The following is a 23,340-nucleotide window of genomic DNA, read 5'->3' as shown; positions in this document are numbered from 1 at the left end:
TGTTTCATGGGACTTTTCTCAAAAGCTGGGAGGCAGGAAAAGCTTTTCAATACCTACAAGTTAGATTTTGTAAAACCTATTACATAGATAGATTTCAATGAACCAAGCAAATGCTGTAGCTCAGAATCACATATAACCATGAAAAAGCTAAATTGATAATACTTAGAGAAATAAATTGTCTGGCAGAGCAGAATTCCTTGTCTAAAGTCACCTCTGGTTAAACTGGAAAACACACTTAAATATAGCACCTCTCAATCATCCTATCGTAGAATTTTAGCTGAAGTGTTAGTAATGCTACCAATTCTAAACAACTTGGAACTAAAATAATTAACTACCATTACTGTAAATTCTTTTCTACTTGGTAAAGCACATCTTTTTCTACAGAAACAGTACACCAGGACAAAGAAATATTAATGTGTGAGGCAAACAGAAAGAGAAAGCGCCAACACGAAGGAGTCGGTACTCGTGTGTACGTGCAGTTCCTGGACGCGTGATGTGCGCGGAGGATGCAATTTTGAATGTGGTCTCGAGGGGCAGACGCTGTCCTGTGCGTCACGTGAACAACGGCGCGCACACCATGGGGACGCAATAAAAATTAAACCATCATGAGGGGAACTTTATCCCACAGCTTAAAGCAATATATATTCCAGACCCTTTTGAGTAGCAATAATAAACATCTCATATAGGAAAGGTAAAATTTCAACCCAAAAGGAAAAAACAAATAGAACTCTCGTGAAGCCAAATGACAGGCAAGAACTCTTGGCCTCACACTGAAATCACACAATGGCCTTGATAACTCAAAGCCCCTCAGAGCTATTTCCTTGAAATAATTGGCCAAATTATTTGATTTTACTGAATTTCACTTTATTGATTATGTCTTTCAAATAAGTAATCAGCAATATCCACGAACCTTCTTCATGACAGAAAACATAATCTTTGCTGTTTTCAATCAAGTAAGCAATTCGGCCTGAGATGGCTGTTTCCCGAATTCGCTAAATCCGTTCTATGCCAGAGGTCAGCACCCACCCACCTCAGTGTCTGATGTGAAGATCACCCACGTCCCTTCCGGTTTTCCAGCCCTGCCACCTCCCGCCGTCCGTCCTCTGCCAGGTCCTGCACACACAACCTTCCTCTGCACTGTCCAGAACCGGCCCATGCGCAATGCTCCCTACGCGTCACCAGGTTGGGGACGGCTGTCTCTGCTTGGGGCTGCTGAGGTGGGCCGGAGGGGGTGTGGCCGTTGGACCCTCTGGAAGACGGCTTTGTACACTGAACGTCCCTGGCCCTCCCCCTGGTCTGTCCTCCCACAGGCCGGGGCAGACAGGCTGGGAAGACAGGCTGGGAAGTGCCGCTGGGCTGACCGAGAGCTCCCAAAACTTGAAGGAGCCTCGCCCAGAAGAGAAAGCAACCTTGGTGAGAGAAGGAAACGGGGACCCCTCAGCAACAAAAACTTCACAGAACAGAAGGCATCACCTCCTTGCAAAGGACTCAACACCCCGCCCAGGCTCTGGTGGTTTAGTAAGTGTTTTATCTTGGATTTAAACCCTAAAAGCCCATGGTAGAATAAAAAGAAAAGCTTTAGGCTTGTCTCCCAGCTGCTGAAATTTAACAGATAAAATGTATTGAAAGCAGATCCATATTTATTTTGGGGGACTGAAAGGTTTCTCCATCTCACGAGTAACTAATACAATCAAGACACTAGCAAGCACAGCCACGCTCGAAAGAAATACAGCGCGAGGCTGGACAATAAAAAGTTGCCCAGAAACCATTTGTCATTTTGGTCCACTCACCAGAGGCTCGGCGAGCTGCTTCCCGCGGCACGGGCCATAAATCCCCATCCCGGCCCTCACAGGACTTTTCTCCCCGGGCGCCGAACTCCGACTTCCTACTGACTGGGGCTCATTCCGGGGGCACCCACATCCCCAACCCATCTGGACCTTCTTCAGACAGAGACTGGAAATCCGACTCCTCCAGCAGGGCCATCGTTTCTCGGGGTGCCCTGGGATGCTCTGTGCCAGGAGGCCTCGCGCCACCCGGAAAACGTCTGGGCTACTCAGACAAGACCCTCCCCAAAGGCACCATCCTCCACCTACACGCGGCCAGGAGGGGCGGCTTCAAATTTGTGCCCCCTGTACCCGAAACAAAAATGAGCACTGAGCTCCCTGCCCAAGGACGTGGGACATACTCAGAGACAACAGCAAAGACCACCCCTGGCAGGGCTGGCTCCAAGGGCATTGTCCCGAGGGCCCACAGGGATGACTCAGCACTGGCCAGTCCCCATCACAGGTGCCCTGCCCCAGCGGGTCCACACGGGCATATTCTCGCCTAGTTCTCCACTGTCACCCTGCAAACTAGAACCCCCATTTTAGAGACAGGGAAACTGAGCCTTTGGGGATCTTAAGCAACCTGGCCACAGACATACAGCCGCCAAGTGGCACAGTGAAGGCTGAATCCTACTCAGTCTGGCTGCAGGGCTCATACCCTTAACTACATTGTGTTGATCTAAAAAAGACCCAGAGACGAGTTCAGAGATTTCCTAAAGAACAAGACATCTAAATTCAAGTGCCAAGACAAGTTTCATGGGAGGAGTTTTGGAAGATGGGTAGGAGTTCAAAGGGGGTAGAAGGTGTTTATTTGGAAGTGGAAAAAAATGACTATGCCAAGACACAGAGAAAAGAACATGGAGCGTGCAGTTCTACAAACAGCATGTACACGCTTGGACAGAGCAGATTAAGGAAGATGAAAGAGGAGGAAACAACAGGGCTGGCTGGGACCTGGAGGCTCGGAGCTCGGAAGCCCCCGACAGCAGGGAGGCCGGCGTCAGGCTGAGCCCAAGAACGCAGGGCCCCGTGGCGCTCAGGCATCCTGGTGGAGCCAGCAGACCCAATGGACCTGCCCCAAGTGGCTGCAGAGGGAATGGGAGACAAGGGATCCCTAAAAACCCACAGAAGGAGAAAACTCTTTTGCTGTGCGGGATAGGGGTGGGGTGCATGGGAACGAGGTGGGTGCCACTGATGAAAGTGGGTGGCGCAGGGGCCAGCTGGCTCTGAACCAGTTCTACAGAGAGGACAACCAACAGTCTCAACCGTGGCAGTCCCAACACGGGGCTCAGATAACTCTGCTGCAGGGACGGTCCTGCGCCTAGTGGGATGTTTACCGGCATCCCTGGCCTCCACCTGCTGAATGGCAGTAGCACCCCCTCCGTTGTGACAGCCCAAGATGTCTCCAGTGACAGACTTACCCTGGCGTGCAAAGTCACCCGCCGTTGAGAACCACTGGCCTAGTGAGCAAATACCACAAAAAACTAGTGACTGAAAAACAGCAGAGGCCACTCTGCCAGGTCCCAGCCCCGGCCACCTGGGCGATTCAGAGACCTGCTGGTGACCAAAACTACTCCAGGGACAAGCACGATCACCTCACACTTCACATTCCTTACACATGATGAATAGTGTCTCAAATATAATGTCCAGCATAATCAAAGAACCAGGCACACATGCAAGTAAGACACCATGAGCAAGAACAAGAACAAAAAGTAGCAGACCCACAAAGACTTGAGTTGAGATACTGGATGTATCAGATGCAGACAAAACTCAACTATTTTTAAAGAAATCAAAGACCAACTAGAATGTGCCCACAGTGAGACAGTCACCATGTGGCTGAGCTCCACGATAATTCACAACCCCTAAAATGCGGCCTTACGTAAAATGTTAAGAAAAAAGAATACTCCATTTTTACTTTTACATGTATTACATAGTAATAAAACAAGCTGATCTTTGCTATATGTTAGCAGTCCTATGAGCATAGAAATGCATGCTAGGCTAATCACAAAGCCTTTATTAGGTTTTCACTTTCATCTAAACCAGAAGGCTATTAAAACCATAGGCTATTATAATAGTACACAGTTTACCAAAAGCCTAGAAAATAAAAGTGGGGTGGGGGAGGTTACAAAAGATATTTAGCTACCACAAAATCTTGTTTCGCTTCAATTTTCTAAATTCCACTGATTTTTTTCTGAAAACAACTCCCAGGAGTTCTATTTTTCCTGGACATATTCCTTCCCAACACTTCATTCTCTTTAGAAAAACAGCAGATCCCTGCTCTCCTCCCAAAATCCACAGGAGGAAACACCCATACGGCAATTTTAAGTCTATGTTACTCTGCGAAGTTGGCCATAGCTTCCAAAAGTCCGTCTTTGCTAGACGCTGTACAGATTACCAACACTAGAAAATTTATTACCAAACAAGTCAGAAAAATAAAGGACAAGAATACCCACCACACTCACACAAACCTGGACTAGACAAAGGTGCTTGTGGCGGCAGACGGCGCTACGGTACAACCGATTACGTCCTCCAGGGCTCTCCGCTGGGGGAACCTTTCTCTCCCCATCCACTTGGAAACGGACGCCCAGGAAACACCAGGAGCCAAAACCGCGGCCTCCTACGGTGGCATGAGTGAGGGCGCAGGCAGCCCTCGCAGGAGGCACCAGGCACTTCCTGACCCAATCGTAACCCGGCTGGTGTCGGATTCTCTATAAACAGTCTTTTCCGGTCCTTTTCAATGGGGGGGGGGGGCGCGGGGGACTGAAAATCTGAAGGCAATTTTGGTTGTGACAATGACGGTGGGAGCTATCCACACTGAAATGGGGGGAATCGGGAATGCAGAGTGTTCTGGGATACGTGGGACCATCCCAAACAAGAGTGCCGTCCTGTATCCCCTGTCACTTTCAAATGTCTTGCAGCACATTCAAGTCTAAAATTATTCAGACCCTAAAGCATAACCCCATGTAACATGTAAAGACAAAATCTTTTGCACATTTTACTACACACTACTACAGGGCTTTCTGGGAATGCAACTGCCCTGTAACTCAACAGAAAGATGGACTTTATTTTCTCTGGAACTTTACAAAAAGTTTTCCACTGTTTTGGAAAAATTATGTCACTAATGTCAGTGCTGATCAGATGATGAATGTCCACTAAACAAGACTGTCTTGGTCTCCATTGGTAGCAGCTGTGTTCCAGGTACAAACACCTGGTTACTTCATTCCGTCTTCTAGCATAGTCCTGGCCCAAGCATTCCTGTTCTGAATGCATATTATTTTATTATAAATCACTGTTCTTTTCCTACTTTAAGTTAAGTAGCTATTATCCATGAATTTCATTTCAGGAATGTAAAAGGAAGGTTATAAACTGCGTCTATTGAAAAGGACCACTGGATCTGCTATGTTAAGAACCATGAGACTAACTACAATATTTAACCTTTGGTATCTAAACAATTTGAAAAAAAAAAAAAAAAGTCTGTAACATTCGGACAAGGGGCACTGCTACAAAGAGAATAAAACATTCGAGCCCCCGGGATCCGACAGAATTCCAAGTCTGCTTCTACCTGAGTATTTGAAAAGCTGAAGCCAAAAACCGCCAAATAAAAGGTAATGCAACTAGGCATAACACAATAAAAGATATTACCTTCAAAATGCATTATTGTTGCCAATTATAAGAATCACTTCAACTTAATTTCAAAAGCACAATCACCCGCAACAGTAACAGTCTCTTTTTTAAATTTCAAAGAGTATTACATTAAGGCAATAACTCACCTTCCAGCTATAATATCACTCTCCCTCCCTTATTGCAACACTACATTTCATAAATACTTCTCATCGACAAGTCAAGCTAATTCAGGTTAATTTTATTGTATTTTGGTGCTATCTCACATTTGTGTGCAATTACCTTTATCATTTTATTGCCAAAGCAGAAAGTAATCAGAACAATTATTTGAAAACGGAGGTTTATAAATTCTAAATCACAGTTGCTGGCATTTTTGATAAAATAGCAGCTTTATCTCGGGAAATGGCAGGGACGTCGGATAAATCACGCATCAGTCAAGTGTGGCTGACCCCCAAGTGCATTGCACAATATCAGAAGTGCTTCCAAAGAAACTTTCCTGCATCATCCATCATTCTTCATAATACTAAAATAGCTACACACCTGAAGAATAGAAGCTGGAATATAATAATAAAAAAAAAAAAAACCAAGCAGTGTGGGTGAAACCATTAACGGCTCTCCCTTTTAAACCATGAGATATGGTCTGGAAACTGGACCACGCACATAAACAAATATGACTTTACAATAACTCTAAATATCTGTATTCATATTCGTCAACTCAGTTTTAAATATAAATGAAATATGGAGTAGAGCCATAAAAAGAAAAAGTGCATTTGCAGACTACATGCATCTTTATGTTACGGCTGCTTTTAAAACCAGCCGTCTCTCTCAGGTCTGTGCGTCTCGACATCTTGTTCTCTATTCCTCATTTTGTTCTAAACTTTATTGCTTAAAAAAAAGAATGTAACTTGATTGCAAGGAAAAGAATAAAGAGAGAAACCCTTGAGTCCCCGCATGTGGTTCCCCTAAGTTGATCACATGCGACAGGGAGGGCAGCAGTTTGGGGGGGCAGCCCGGTCCCCCATCCCCCACTCCCCGTCTTCACATGGTTTGGGGGGTGTCCTGCCGCAGCCTTCCTTGAGGAGGATGACTACCGCATCACACCTCTGGCATACATTATCCATCTTGTTTTAACTCATTTTTTAAAGGCAAAATAAAATAACTATGTGATCATTTATTTCCTTTTTTGTCAAAAAGCAAACACCCCAGAAAAAGAAGGCTTCTGCATCTTTATGTAGGCAACTCCATGCCAAGGGGCTATCAAAAAGTCTAGCTGGGCAGGAACGACATTTATTAGCTACATATGCCTGGCATTAGGCCAGGTGCTTTACATACATTATCTCATTTACTCCTCATGGCAAACCTGAGGTAGATCAAATTATCTATAGATAAGGAGGCAGACAGGGAGGTTAAAGAACTAGCCCAAGGACGTGGCACTCAAGTGGAAGGTGGGTATCCAAGGTCAAATCTTCCAAACACTTCCAAGCCTAGACTTTGGTCATGGCATAGACACATTCCACGTTGCGTTAGTCTGGAAGGGCTCAGGCACTCTGCTGAAACAAACACCACTAAACGCCACTGTCACAAACTAGATGTCTTAGTCCCTTTGGCTGCTATAAAAAAACGCCTTAGACTGGGTGGTTTATAAACAACAGAAATTGCTGTCTCACAGTCCTGGAGGCTGGGCAGTCCAAGATCAAGGCGCCTGCAGGGCCCGTGTCTGATGGGCCCATTTCCTGGCTCACGGCCGTGACCTCATCACCACCCAATGGCCCAACCTCCTAACACCGTCGCCTTGGGGGTGAGAACTTCAACATAGGAATTTTGGGGAAACACACACATTCAGACAGTTGCACCAGAGGGGACAAAGGAGGGTTTGTCATAATATACCACGTCAACGCCCCGGTTGCGGTAACCGTGGCATGGTTATGTAAGGTGTTCATGCTCAGCGAACAGAGACGGAGGTTGTCTACAGAAACTTTCTGTACTGTTTGGCCAACTTTTCTGCAAGTCTAAAATTATCTCAAAATAAAAAGTTAAAAAATAAAAGCCATTGTCATCTGTGTACATGCAGGCTCTACTCTGACCCTAAAGACCTGGCGGTTCAGAAAAGGGAAAGGGGACAAGGATGGCGTGAAGAGTCTGCAGGGCCCTGACCAAGCCCCTGTGCCGAGCACGGGAGCCGTGTGCAGCCCTCCCCGGCCCTCCCCGGCCGCGAGGATCCAGAACGGTGACGCTGCAGCTCCGCCCTGCACCGCGCTGGCACAGAGATGGGGCGGTGCGTGCGGTGGCTGGGAAATAAAAAGGTTAAATAGATCATAAATTACGATTAGTGTCAGCTGGCCAGCAGCTTTATATCACATTATAAATTAGATCAAGAAATGATGCTCCCCTGTTAAAATCAGAAACCATTCGGAGTATTTGCTCTACAACTTCTACCCCAATAGGCCTCTCTTGCCAAAAAAAAGAAAAAAAAAAAACAAAAAAACCCACCAAGACCTCTTTTTAAAGTGTAGCAATTAAAAGGAGAAAAGGTATAGATTATGTATGAGTTTATTTAAAATAACACCAAATGCTGGCTACATTGTGGGATATTTCTCCTGTATTTTTCCCCAGAAACGTCTGGAGTCCAGATTCCAGACTGGCCATGGGACGGCCGGCCTTGGTGCCTCATGTGAGAGTCCACAGCTGCATGAGCTGTGACAGAAACCAGGGACACCCTGGCCCGGGCCTCACCACCCTGACTGGGTTCCGGGTCAGGCCAGAGAGAGCAGATGGAGACAAAGCCAGGCACGGCCGCCAGTATTTTATTTAGACATTTTAATAAGGAAGCCAGAGGTTGCCAGCACTGCTAGGATAACTATACAAATTTTGATTTTACTAAAATGTTATGTCCCTTGAGCCCAGGTATTAATCTTGTTATAAAAGTAGTCTCTCCTCTCGCTGACCATTCATTAAACTTTCATAAATTTTAAAATGTACTTATTGTTATGGGATCACATGAAAAAGGCAGATAGAAAGTATGCAGCTCGAAGGCCAGAACCAAACTGGCTTTTGGAGGGGGTGGGCAGGAGGAAGACTTAGGTGACAATGAAAATTCCAGGCATTCGGGTTTCCTGGAACATTTATAAAACAGTTTTCAGTTTGTAACGTTTTATTTCTAAGAAATAAATTATCAATTATTTTTTAAAGGGTGAGGATAAATTTAAAGGGAGACCCCAAACGGCAAATACTAAAACAAAACCGCCGCCCGCTGCTCCGTGCTCTCTGCGGACAGCCGTGTGAAGGAGGCCTGCTGATGCCCCGTCCCGGCCCTGGGGGACCCGAGGCTCGGCTAATGCAGCATCAATCTTGTCAGCTGCGCGCCGTCCATGCCCAGCCCACCGGACACGGACACGGGGGAGACACCACCCCCGGCCTGTGAACGTGCTGGGGGAGTCACTACACTCTCTGTGTACTGGCCAGACGCTGGGCTATTTCTGCAGGAACTTACATCCCGACCAAGTTCTGATGTCATTTTAACTAGCGGAGAAGCTCTGCCAAGAAGAAAAGGGAGGAGAATCCTGGTGGGTAGAGATAAGCCCACGCAAGACCAAATTCCACAACCCTCTGACAGGGAAGGCCTGTCCGCGCTATCGTGCCTCCCCGTGACTGTGTGACACAGAACAAGGCTAAGATTATACAAAATGGTTGCAGAACTTTGGAGGAGACCCTATCAAAAGAGAGAATTTTCTTTCTCCACCAGCAAACACGAATTTAAAAGTTCAGCAGGCCATCCATCACCTGTGACGAGTCATGACCAGCAGCTGAGGCAGGGAGGATGTCTCTTACCGCTTGGCCTATAAAAGCTCCCGATCCACGGGCAAGAGTACGCTGAACCCCAATAAGCTCTCCATTGCAACAGATAAAACCAAACACCTAATTACCAACTGACTATTTATAGTTTCTAAAATAACCCAGTTTTTCAAAGCAGATATTTTAAGATTCAAAGAAAAATCTTGCTCCATTCCAGCATTAGATACTACATTTATTTCGCCTAGACCCAGAGGATCAAGAGATCTGTAACTCTAAATTACATTATTTGTACCATGAATGCAAATGGTAATTAGTCTCATCTGCAAACAGCAAGTACTTATAGCAGAAAACTGAATCGTAAATTTAAATTGTTAATTTTGACAAAAATTCAAAACCTGGTTGAAGGAACACTGCAGTTAACAGGGCAGAATGCCTATAGGTGGGTAACGTCTTTAGTTTACTTAGCTGGTTTTGCAAAACAAGCTTGTGTACGCCAACAAATCTTTTCTTCTTCTCCACTTCAGCCTATTTTATACTTTTAGTGTCTTGTTCAGGCAAATTCCCTGCCCCACGGGGGTGGTGTCTCTTGTTGACACAGCACAGGAGGGAAAGGCACGTGATCGGAGAGCACACAGAAAGGCGCTCCCGAGGCTCAGAGCACTCAAGGTAAAAATAAATAAATGAATGAAGAAATAAATACAAACAAGCAAAGAAAACCAGATGTCAGAATCAGAACAGACTCTAAAGACCACTTAATACCATTAAACACACACTGAATCCATCTAGACCAGCATTATCCAATACAGTAACTATTAGCCACATGTGGCTACTTATTTTAAATCAATTAACTGGGATGCAATAAAAATTTAAAATTGAGCTTCTAAGTCACACTAGTCACATGTCAAGTGCCCAGAAGCCACATGTGACTACTGGCTACCATCCTGGGCAGCACAGACGGTGAACATTTCTGCCACCGCAAGAAGTTCTGCTGGACAGCCCTGCCCAGCCCTGTCACTGCACACATTAGGGAAATTGAGACCCAGGAGGTAACGAGGAGTTGAAGTCACTGATAAATCAGGAACCCAGAGCTCACCGGCTGCCACACAGCACATGCTTGGTCACTGAGCGAGTCACTCAGCCAGGCCCCTGGGAGCCCAGGCTGCATGCGGTCAGGAACCCGTCTGGACAGTGCACAGCCCCAGCCCAACACACACCCGCCACGCACACGCGCCACGCACATGCACACGCACACGCACCACAAACACCCGCCACATTGCAGGTGACTAAGGTTTCCGGGGCTTCAAATTTACACAACACAGTCCCGAACTCAGAAGCTGAGAGGCTAAGTTAAGGATTTCTCAATCTAGGACATGAGAAATCTTCCCTGCTTTAGTTCTCAAAACACTATATTAAACATGTTTGTGCACAAAATTTTAACTAATTCTTTAGGACAGAGTCTCAGGTACGAAACTGCCGTAAATGTAACACCTAACAATGGAAGAACACTACACCTTTACAGTAGGACACTCTGCCATCTCCAAAAATAATACCGACAAAGCGCTGGGAAGCGTGGACGAGCATTTGTGAGGCCAGGCGAGAAAGCCGAGCACAAGATTACGATCACCCCACACGCAGCAATATTCCTGGGCGTGTGTGAGCACGCGTGTGGTCTGCATGCACCCAATACAGGCCTCTGGAGTTCAGTGCAGCTTTGTCCTCTAGAGAACCCTGCAGCAAGCCTCTCAACAAGGGCTGCCTCCCAGATCCAGGGCAGAAAAATAAATATTAGTCAGTGAGCACGTGGATACAGATTGGAAGGCGACCTTGACAATTTTCCCCAGATGCAACGCTGAGCCTGGTGCATGGCAACCCCTCGGTAACATCTCTCTAAATGATGTGATCCCTATTTGGATGTGTATTTGTGCACACTAGTAAGCACCTAAGAACGGATTTTGATATTACTTTTTCTAAATCTTCAATATTTTGTCTATATTTAATTTTTGGTAGCTTTATATAAAAACATTATCAACCCAGTTCTTCTGAGAAAACTGGATTAAGGAACTATAATACACCAGATAGTGAACAAATGATAATTGCTTAAAAATTCACGGCCACCCTCTCCAGCACGCAGGAACGACATGGGGAGAATGGGGGCACTCGGAGAAAGGACAGCACGCCAGGACCAGAGCCCGCGGGGGCGGCATCGGTGGGAAGGGAACGCAGCCGCACTCTGCCCAGACACACGGCCACGGGCGTCCTCTGATACCACGGGGAAGACAACCCGAGAGCCCTGATCGAGCAGGGCCCTTCGAAAGGCCACACCTGAGTGACGCTGCCTTGACAACACCCCACGGATCCCGGCAGCGGCAAAGCCACAGGCCCCCGGGAGAGAAGCAGAGAAAAGCATCCCTGATTTAGCCCTCGGAAGTCGAATGATCGGGCTCAAGCCACGTGAATTCACAGCCAAACAAAAGTCACCAAACTAACAAGGTCTCAAGTTGTCATGAGAGAAAACGTGACAAGAAATAAGACAGGAGAAAACTACAAGGCCACACTGGACCCTGGGTCTGTGGATATTTAAAGCAGCTGGTACACAACATGGAATAACTATTTTTGAAACGTGTACACAAGCGAAAATAAGCAATGGGAGAAAGAATGGGCAAGGGGCAAGAGGAACCAAAACCGGTCAGTGGGGACTTCCACTTCTGAGGCAGCCCAATGCTCCCCCTAACTAGCTGTACTGTAAAAAGTCAGAAAAATTACAAAAAGCTTATCTTTTAAAGGTTGTGGGGCCGTGGCAGCAGCCAGGATGGACAGCCGGCCCAGAGTCGGGGTGGAGACCGCCCTCCGAGCTGAGCCGCTCACCAGCCCTGCCCTTGCCGGAACATTCACCCGCTGCAGGGGCAGGTGGAGAGCAGCCGGGACCAGTCCACACGCTCCACGCCACCTGGGAAAGAGGGGTCAGGGACTCTTCGGGTGGTCTGGCAGGGACGGCAAAAAGGCCAGGAACATGAAGCACCCCAAAAGTGTGACCAGTCTCCCATCCTGTGGGGCTGGGTTCAGGAGCCCAGGGAGCTGGGCCCAGCAAGGGCGGGGGAAGGGGCAGCGCAGTCTCCCTGCACCTAAGGTGCCTGAGAGACAATTGCGGAGGGGAGGAGACAGGTGGGTGGGGAGGGGAGGGGAGGGGAGGGGAGGGGAGGGGAGGGGAGGGGAGGGGGAGGAGGTGTCCTGCCTGGACTGCACAGTCACATCTTCCAAGACGTGGGCCAGATCGTGAAAGTGCAGGGCAATGGGAAGCCAAGGAGCTAAGCTCGAAACCTTCGTGTCTCCTGAAGCATTTACAGTCTGGAGAGAGACCTGCAGGCTTTCGATTAGAAGACCAGCCAGGCTCACAGAAAGGGTCCAACCAGGCACTGAGTTTTACCAAAATCACAGCCCAGCCCCAACCCAGTTCCATCCCTCAGGTCAGGAGCCCCTCACTCCACACGCCTAACCAGGGATGAGGGAGCCTTTTCTTTGATGGAAAATGTGATCATCTGGAGGCTTTACAGTCCTTTATCCACAAGTCTAGCATACAATTACAACTTTAAAAACATGCAAAGAGAGCAAAATTTGTAACTAATAATCAACAGGAAAAAAACAACATATGAGCACAAGAATGAATGCCCACAATACTGGTGTTAGCAGATAAGAACTATAAAATAATTTTGCATTATTTTTAAATGAATGGATATATTTAAAAATAAGAAGACAACATGAGTGGAAAAGTAGAAAATTTTAGATACAGAATTGAAATACTTATTAAAATACAAAATGGACATTCTAAAACTGAAAAAGAAAAAAATTGAAATTCATAATGCACTGGATGAGTTTATCAACAGACTAAACACAGCAGAAAATAGAGTTTGTGATCTGTAAGACAGGTCAGCAGAGAACATCCAACTGCAGTGCAGAACGAGAAAGGGAACGAAAAGAAAAGAATAACGTTAGAGATCTGGGGAACAGAATCAGAAGGACTAACCTACGCATAATTCAAGGCCCAGAGGAAAGGAGAGAGTGGATGAGGCAGAACAGTATTTGAAGGGATTAGGGCCAAGAATTTTCCAAAACAGATGACAGATGTCAGCCCAGAGATTCAAGAAGTTTGGCAAACCCCAAGCAGAAGAAATACGGAGAAAACCACAACTCACCATGACACGATTAACTTCAAACCAAAGAGTAAATCGGAAAAGCAGCCGGAGTAAAAAAATCTGCATTACCTTCAAAGGGGCCAATCCGACTGCAGCTGAGTTGTCAACAGAAAACTTCAGAAACCAGAAGACAAGGGAATGCCACATTCGCACAATGCCATAAAATAACTGCTGACTCAGCAACCAGTAAGCGCTCAGCTAGTGTTTAAAAATGGAGGCCAAACATGTCGTCAAATGGAGCACACTCACTACCAGTTGACTAGCATTGAAACAAACAAACAAACAAACAAAGAGGCTGGGCACAATGGCTCACGCCTGTAATCCTAGCACTCTGAGAGGTGGAGGCAGGAGGATCGCTGAAGGCCAGGAGTTCCAGACCAGCCTGAACAAAGCAAGACCCCTGTCTCTACAAAAAACAGAAAAATTAGCCGGTGTAGTCCCAGCTACTTGGGAGGCTGAGGCAGGAGGATCGCTTGAGCCCAGGACTTTGAGGTTGCAGTGAGCTATGACGATGTCATGGCACTCTAGCCGAGGCAAGAGAGCAAGACTCTGTCTCAAAATAAATAAATTAATTAAAATAAAAATAAAAAATTAACAAAACCCCCTAAGAAAGCTCGTCTGGCAGAGTCAGCCAGCCCAGAGCAGGGAACGTGGTGAGAGGCAACAAGAGCACAGGTGTGGGACATGCCACGTGGATGCTGAGGCTTAAAACAGCAGCAAGGATTCCTGCCTTTCACGTGTGTAAACAATTAAAATACAACAGTATAACAGCTGAGAGAGGGAGGAAAATGGAGTATAAAATTTTGTAAAGTATTTCATTGCAGAGGAAGTGGTAAAGTCGCAATTTAAGTGAACTATAACAAGTCTAGGGTTACCCTGTGATCTCTAGGCTGATCTCTAAGGAAAAAATACAAGTATGTATAACTAGGAAGCTAAGAAAGGAAAAAAATAAAAAAGCATTTTATTAATCCAAAAGAAAGCAGAATAAATTAGAAATAAAATAAAAAAAAGAGATGGGACAATCAGAAGACAAATAGCAAAATGATAGAACTAAACTCAACTACAATTATTTTAATGCGACTGGACTAAACATCTTCATTTAAAAGACAAAGATTAGCAAATGGGATATTTAGCAAACTATGCACTGTGAACACACTTTAAATATAAGGACAAAGGCTGAAAGTTTAAGGATGGGAAAAGATATACCATACAAACAAACATGGATTAATATCGTTAACCTAACCAGAGGTTTTTTTTTTTTTAAGAATTAAAAAATCTTAAAACTATAAGAGCAATTAAAAACCACACATTTACGAAATCTTCCCACAAATACCAGGTTATATGGGCAAAATCTACCGAATTGTCAAAGAAAAGATCATTTTTATCTAAATTCTCTCAAAGAACAGAAAATGGAGAGCACTTAACGCATTCTATTTTTGTTTTTTTTTTTTTTGAGACAGAGTCTCACTCTGTTGCCCGGGCTAGAGTGAGTGCCGTGGCGTCAGTCTAGCTCACAGCAACCTCAAACTCCTGGGCTTAAGCGATCCTACTGCCTCAGCCTCCCAAGTGGCTGGGACTACAGACATGTGCCACCATGCCCGGCTAATTTTTTGTATATATGTATTTTAGTTGTCCATATAATTTCTTTCTATTTTTAGTAGAGACGGGGTCTCACTCTTGCTCAGGCTGGTCTCGAACTCCTGATCTCGAGCGATCCACCCGCCTCGGCCTCCCAGAGTCCTAGGATTACAGGCGTGAGCCACCGCGCCCGGCCTTAACGCATTCTATAAAACCAGAATATCTCTGAAACCCAAATCCGACAAGGATACTATAAGAAAGAAAAACACAGGCCAATCTCACTCATAAACATAGATGCAAAAATTCTAAGCAAAACATGAGCAAGTATAGTCTAACAGGTGTTTAAAGATGATGCTTAGTAGCCAAGTAACGTTCCTCTTAGGAACACAAGGATGATTTAACATTAATAAATCTATAGAAGTAATGATCCACACTAGCAGATATTGGTGTTGGAATCACATAATCATTTCAATAGATGCAGAAAAGTCACTTAATAAAATTCGAAGCCCAGTAATGACTTTTAAATTTTTTTCAAGGAGCAGAGAAGAAAAAGAAGAGATTTCTGAGGTTTTCTTTAGCTCTAGATAGTTTATGACATTTTTTTTGTTTACCTACTGAAGGGAAGAAAAAAAAAGAAAGAAAAAGAAAAAAACAATTTCAGGCAACCCAAAGAGTGAGAAATTTCCTTTCTACTAAAAAGTCTATTGCAAGTTATCATTTTTGGTAGTGAAAAATTAGCAGCTTTCCCTTTAAAATAAGTAACAAGGTAAATCTAACAATTATCACCACATCTACTTAAAATGGAACTGGAGATCCTAGCTAGTGCAATATGGTAAGTAAAAGAAAGAAATGATTTACAGAGTAGAAAGAAAGAAGCAAAACTCTCATTCATAGGTGACATGATTGACTACACAGAAAAATCAAAGAATACACACGGGTCATATTAAAATTTTAAAAAGAATTTAGAAAGGAAATTAAATATAAAATGAAGACACAAAAATCAGTAGCATTTCCATATACCAGTCATAAAGAAAAATTTAATCCTACAAAAAAGGTGCTATTTATAATAGCAATTATAACAACAACAACAAGATAAAAGGACCTAGGGAAAATGTTACAACAGGTGTATAAGCCCTGTATGAAAAAAATTATTAAAATTTTAGATGCACTAAAGAAGGCCTAGAGACAGAGCACAAGAGCACATTCCTGAACAGGAAGATTCACATCATAAAAAAGTGAGTCTCCCCACATTAATCAGTGGATCCAAGGACCTCCAAATACCAAAAGGGTTTTTGCTAAGAATTTGACAAGCTGATTCTGAAATTTGTCTAGATGAGCAAAGGCCCCAAAAGAATTACACTCAAAAAGAAGAAAAACAAGATGTGGGAACTTTCTCACCAATTTTTTAGAGTTAGCCTGAAGCTGCATAATTAATGCACTGTGGCATTACACCCAAATAGATAAAAACATCCAGGGGACAGGAGAGCCCAGGAACAGACACACATCTACCTGAAACACTCAGTTGCTCCAGCGTCATTTCTTGAGTGACTCCTCCTTTCTCCTCTGTTCTGTGGGGTCTCTCTTGTCATTTGTTTGTCATCCTTCCGCAGTGGGGGCCCAGCAGAGCCATAAAAGAGGAGTCACTCAACCAATGGTGCTGGAGCAACTGATCATTTGTATTACAGAAGAACTGGACTTCACTCCAGGCCACACACACACAAATGGATTCCAAGTGGTCTTTAGACCTATGTACGAAAAGGAAAACATACAGTAGAATTTTTATGACTGGGAATAAGGAAGAGCTTTTGCAATAAGATGTAAGATATGCAAACTATAAAGGAAAAGAATCACAAATTCAATTACATTCAACAATATTAAAATTAGGAACTCCCGTCCATCAAGAAACACTATAAAGAAGGGGAAGAGGCGGGCCACAAACTGGGGGAAGATCATCACATAACTGACAAAGGATTAGAATCCGACATATATGAAATACTCCTACAGATAAATAAGAACAAGACAAGCCAACAGACAGAAGGGCATGCACAGGCATTTTGCAGAAGAGGAGTCATGAATGGCAATATGAAAAGATGCTCCGTGTCACTGGTAATCAGAGAAATGCAAATTAAGATCACAATGAGGCATAATTTTCTACCCAGTAGGTTAGCGACTATTAGTAAGTAGTATGATAACTCCAAATTTTAGTAAGGATATGGATCAACCGATAGGGGTCTAATCTGCTTTCAGCATTTTTACAAAACAGTTATTGTCTTGTAGCATTGAGCACTGACAGCCCAATAACTCTACCCTTGAGTATACACCAAGGGGAAACTATTATAAATGTGCACTGGCAGCAACGTACAAGAGTGATCGTAGCTGCAGATCCGGCAAAAGAGGGGGAAGGATCCAAATGCCACTGACAGAAGAATAAAAAAGTATCTCATCCAACTGTGGCACAGACAGACGGTGAAACGCCACAACGCACAGAGAATGAGCCAACTATGGCTACGTGTGACACAGAAGAAATTCAGAAACACGATTCTGAATGGAAGAAAGCAAGTTTCAGAATATTCACACAATATAATGTCCTCTTTATAAAGGTCAGAAACAAGCAACACCAAGTGAGACCTTGCAGAAAAAATAAACATATACAGTAAAACTACATAAATTTAAAAAGCAAGAGAATGATAAACACAAATTTCAAAATGGCGATGACCTTGGGTGAGGAGCAGGAGGACGGCAGGTGGGCAGGTGGGCAGGTGGGCAGGGCAGGAGAGGGAGCAGCAGATGAATTGCGCAGGATCAGCCTCGTGATAGCGGCTCAGTCGGCGGTAAGTTGGCAAATGTCCTGATTACTACTCTTACCTCTACACGCTTAGGTAGGACACCCGTTGATTCCTGCTTTGCCAGGTGTGTGCGTGGCTGTGGGAAAAGTACTGTCTAAACGAGCAGGCCAGCTGTGCAGTGTGCCCAGTGAGTCACACCAGCTCCCCGAGCACCCTGGAAAAAGCCCTAGGTGATTCATGTTTTAAATGCAGAGTTGCGCAGAGCTCTCTAGGCAGCCCAGGTAGACAGCAGTGCACAGGTGTAATGTTACCGCCACTATTAAATTTAACTGAGTAGAGTCCAGGCTGCCAGCGCGCTCCCCACAGCGGAGTGTGAGTTCCGGCAGGAAAGAACACACTCTTCTTCTGTCTGGTCTCACCTTCGACAACGTGAAAATACCACAGTGACAGAGCTCAGCAGAGGACATTTCTAGTGACGACACTCATTTAAACCTGCAACCATGACAAGAGCAAAATAATCTGCATTAAAGATGCCTTTGATTTCCTCCATTTCCCCAATCTTAGGTCCTCTCCATGTGGAGTTGAAATAGTCCTTCTTTGGAGCAAAAAGTACAGATAAAGTTCTTCAGATTTCTTAACAGAGAGTCAATTATTTCTACTGACTTCACCACACACGTGTGATCTAGGACTTAACCTGTGGATTACTCAAGCACTGTGGACGAGGGAAGACAATTAACTATAAACGAATTCTGTAATATTGTGCCTAAGTTTAGAGGGTAAATTAGTTTTCTTCTTTAACTCTATTTCAATAAAAAAAAAAAAGGCTATCTATCTATCTATACCAAGTCCAACAAGGAAGATGAAGAACTTTTAAGTGTTCTTGATAATTATTGTTCTTTGAAATTTGAGAGGGCCCGAATAAGCAAGCTAAACATCCTCAAAAAGTAGTCAATGAAGCTTTTCATCTGCTTCATGTACTAAAAAGTCTGGAGTTAGGGCCAAAGGGCTTCATGTAATTTGAGCAATCTCAGTCCCACATAAGTCCAGCTGGTGTCTCTTTTGTCAGTATGGTCCCACTAAAAATTCCATGGGGAGTTACACTCCTAGCCATGATGGAGCAGTACGGGCCAAATGTAACTGCAACAAGATAAAGTACAGTTTGAGTATCCTTTATCTGCAATGCTCAAGTGTTTTGGGCTTCAGATTTTTTTGGACTCTGGAATATTTGCAAATACTTACCTAATCCAAAAATTGATTAGCTAAGCATTCCTAGCCCAAAGTGCTCTAATAAGCATTTTCTTTGAGCATGACTTTTGATCATCACATCAGCACTCAAATTTCAGATTTTGGAGCATTTCAGATTTCAGATTAGGGATGCTCGATCGGTAAACAAAACAACGTTTTCCAAACAATGGACAACAGTAGCCAAGGACCACGCTCCCTGAGGGAAGGGACGCAAGGAGAGCCAGTGCCCAGGGCACAGCTCAGAAGCAGTCTCCAGGCCGCATGGAGCAGGAAGGACCACACCAAACCAGTGGGTGGACTCACCAAGGAAAGGAGACAGAAACTAGAATTCAGAAAGAACCAAACACCTATAATTGAGGGGGCACGAAACCAGAGAAGAAAGGCCTACTCAGAAAAAGCTCCAGGTATCTTCAGAAGGGTCCGTATGAGTCTCTGCCTAACTACTGAGCTACTGCTTGAGAAAGAACATCCTGAGGTCAAGGAAAGACTCCCAGAAAGTAGCAGGCCAAATAATTCTGAGCACAGAGCTGGGAATAGTTCACATGCTCACTAGGCAGTGTGTAAAGACTTCATAATACGACACTCATCAGGTAAAGGCCTCACAGCTGCCTTATTTCATATTTATACATTTAACACACACATATACATACATACATACACACACGCTATGAAATAAAGGCATTGCCTCAGTAGTAGGGCTAAACTATCCCTGGACTAAACCCTCTTCTGGACCCCCCTACCAAAACTTAAAAGCAAGTTTTGAAAGGATACAAATGATTTCAAATAACTTACCTGCACCAGAACAAAGTCCAAACCCTTTAAAATTCAACATAATCTAGCACTCAATGACAAAATTCTCATTGGCTGGAATCCAATTAAAAACACATACACAAACTAATACCTTTTGTAACAATCTCGATGAAACTGGAGACCAGCTTCCTAAGTGAGGTACTACAAGAATGGAAAAACAAACACCACGTGTACTTACTGTTAAATTGGAACTAAATGATCAACACTTATGTGTACATATGTAAAAGTCAACGGAAATCAAGCGGGTGGGAGGACAGAGGAGGGGATGGGTAAATTCACACCTAACAGGTACAATGTACACTATCTGGGTAATGGACATACTTATAACTTTGACTCAAACTGTACAAAAGAAATTCATGTAACCAAAATGTACCCCTGTAATAGTCTGAAATTTTTAAAAATTAAAAAAAAAAAATAACAACACACATAAGCAGGGAAATATAAGCCACAAGCAGGAGAAAAATCATTCAACAGAACTACACCCAGAAAAGGCAGAGATGATTAAAAAAGGAGATTGGGACATAAAAATAGCTATTATAAATATGTTCCATATATTCAAGAAGATAGAGGAAACCATCCACATGATGAAAGAAATATTATTGTAATCAAAGATATAAAACATCCATATGGAACTTATAGAGATGTAAAATACAGTATGTAAATAGAAAGTACACCTGATGCACAGATTAGACATAGAAGTAAAAAACTAGTGACAATGAAAACATAGCATTTTTCAAACTATCCAGGCACAAAAAGACAAAAAGACATAAAAATGAGCAGAGCACCGGTGAGATGTGGGACAATATTAAGCAGTCAAACACACATGCAACTGGGGCTTCAGAAAAAGAACAGAGGCAGAAAGATATTGAAAGATGAAGTGATAGTTCTTCAAATCTGATAAAAATAAATCTATGCAGGTGGAACATCCCTAATCCAAAATGTTCCAAAATCCAAAACTTTTTGAGCATTGATATGATGTCACAAGTGGAAAATTCCACACCTGACCTCATGTGACAGGTCTTAGTCAAAATGCAGGCTAAACTTGTTTTATGCACAAAGTTATTAAAAATTGTATAAACTTCTTTCAGGCTATATGTATAAGGTGTGTATGAAACATAAATGAATTACACGTTTAGACTTGGGTCCCATGCTCAAGATATCTCATTATGTATGTTCAAATATTCCAAAATCCAAAAAATTCTGAAATCTGAAACACTTCTGGTCCCAAGTGTTTCAAATAAGGGGTACTCAACCTGTACTCACAGACGCAAGAAGCTCAGTGAAACCCAAGCAGACAAAAACATAAGGAAAACTACATCAAGACAAATAATCAAACTGCTGAAAACAAGTGACAAAGAGAAAACCTTTAAAATGGCCAGAAGGGAGAAAAAAGGCAAATTACACAAAGAAACAAATTTAAGAATGACAGTAAACTGATCATCATAAACTATGCAAGACAGGACACAATGGAACATCATCTTTAAAGCATTAAAAAGAACAACAGGGTCAACCTAAGAATTATAAAAGCAACAAAATATCTTTTAAAGAATGCAGGTGAAATAAAGGCTTTTTCAAAAAAAACAAACACAAAAGAAAGACATTCATTCATATACCAGCAGACCTGCACTAAAGAAATGTTGGTATAATTTTTTCAAGTGTAAAAAATAATGATGCCAGATGGAAATTAGGAACTATACAAATGAATGACGAGCTCAGGAAAGAGTAACTATACAAATAAATGTAAATGCTTAGGGAGGAGATTATATTTTTAATCTCTCTAAAAGATAACTGACTACCTAAAGCGGAATTAATAACAGTATATTTTGATGTTTATTACACATGTAGCAATAATACAACAAGAAATGGAATAAGAGAAATTGAAGAATACTGTTGTAAGGTGCTTACAGTGCATGTCAAGTTGTATTATATTATGTAATGCGGACTATGATAAGTATGTATATTACACATCCTACTGCAAACACTAAAAAAGCATAAAAAGGAGAAATAACCAATAAGCTAATAGTATAGATAGAACGTTTAACTGTAGTCATTAAAAAATATTCAAATAATCAAAAAGGCAGGGAAAAGGGAGGAACGGCAAAAGAACAAATGGTACAAATACAAAACAAACAGCAAGATGATACATTAAACCCAACCATATTAATAATTACAATAAACGTAAATGATCTAAATACTCCAATTTTACAAAGGTATTGTCAGATTAAATTTTTTTTTAAAAGAGACCCAACTATATGTTGTCCACAAGAAACACAGATTAAATGTGAAAATAAACATAGGTTAAACATAAAAGAATGGAAAAATATTTACCATAGAAACACTAATCAAAAGAAAGGTGGAATGGCCATTTTAATATCAAACAAATAATTTCAAAAAAAGGAGTATTATCAAGTAAAGAAGGTTATTTCATAAGTGCAAAGGGGTTAATTCACCATGAGGACATATGAATTCTAAATATGTGTGCACCTAATGAAAGCGCTTGAAACAGATGAAGAATTAATAGAACTGAAAAGGAGAAATAGACAAATCTCCAATTATAGTTGGATATTTCAATACTCCTGATAATTTACAGAACAGGGAAATAGAAAACCAATAAGGATATAGAAGACTTGAACAACACTATCAACAAACCTGACCCAGTTGACATTTAAAGAAAACTCCACCCAAGAACCACTGAGTAGACATTCCGTTCAAATAGACACAAACATTCACCAAGATAGAACATATTATGGGCCATAAAACAATGCCTCACAAATTTAGGAAGACTGAAATCATAAAAGGTATGTCCTCTGACCACAAAGTAATTCAACCACAAATCAATAACAGAAAAATATTCGGAAAGTCTCCAAACATTTGAGAAAATCCCCAAATACCTGGAAATGAAATGACATACTTCTAAATAACTCATGTATTAAAGCAGACATCACAAGGGAAATTGAAAAATATACTGCACTGAATGAAAATGAAAACACAATATATCAACCTGAGTGCAACTAAAGCAACGCTTAAAGGGAATTTTTAGCATTAAGTGTTTATATGAGAAAAAAAGAAAGGACAACTTAATGATCTAAGCTTTCACATTAAGAAACAACAAAAAAGAAAGCAAACTAAATCCAAAGTAAGCAGAAAGAAATAAATAATAAAGAGCAGAAATCAATAAAATAGAAAAAAAGAAAAATCGGTGATAACAAATGTTGGTTCTCTGAGAACTGATAAGCCCCTAGCCAGACCAGTTAGGAAAAAGGGAGAGAAAATGCAAATTGCCAATGTCAGGAACAAAAACAAAGACATGACCGAAAATCCTACCAACATTAAAAGTATAATAAAGAAATATTAAAATAACATTAGGCCAATCAATTCAACAACTTAGATGAAATGGTCAAATTTCTTAAAAAGTACAAAATCCCAAAAAGTCTCTCAAGAAGAAATAAATTACCTGAATATCCCCGTATCTACTAAAAAACTGAATTTGTAGTTAAT

At 42.6% G+C, this 23,340-nt stretch overlaps 1 protein-coding gene across 4 annotated transcripts in view; it reads right to left on the bottom strand.

Annotated features, from left to right (window-relative positions):
• MGMT (O-6-methylguanine-DNA methyltransferase) overlaps positions 1–23,340 on the bottom strand; it is a 265,516-nt gene that overhangs the window by 230,857 nt on the left and 11,319 nt on the right. The window contains exon 1 of one of the 4 annotated variants that reach the window (XM_069460301.1): positions 19,934–19,966. The exons of 2 other annotated variants lie outside the window; for them this stretch is intronic. The gene's annotated coding sequence lies outside the window, so the exon portion shown is untranslated. Of the gene's footprint in view, positions 1–19,824; positions 19,892–19,933; positions 19,967–23,340 lie in introns of those variants that run through there. One more of the 4 variants, XM_069460302.1, reaches the window with a different exon arrangement.

The sequence above is a fragment of the Eulemur rufifrons genome, chromosome 28, assembly GCF_041146395.1.
Source record: "Eulemur rufifrons isolate Redbay chromosome 28, OSU_ERuf_1, whole genome shotgun sequence".
NCBI classification, from domain to species: Eukaryota; Metazoa; Chordata; class Mammalia; order Primates; family Lemuridae; genus Eulemur; species Eulemur rufifrons.
The sequence above is the reverse complement of the archived record's forward strand: the minus strand, read 5'-3'. Positions and strand labels throughout refer to the sequence as shown.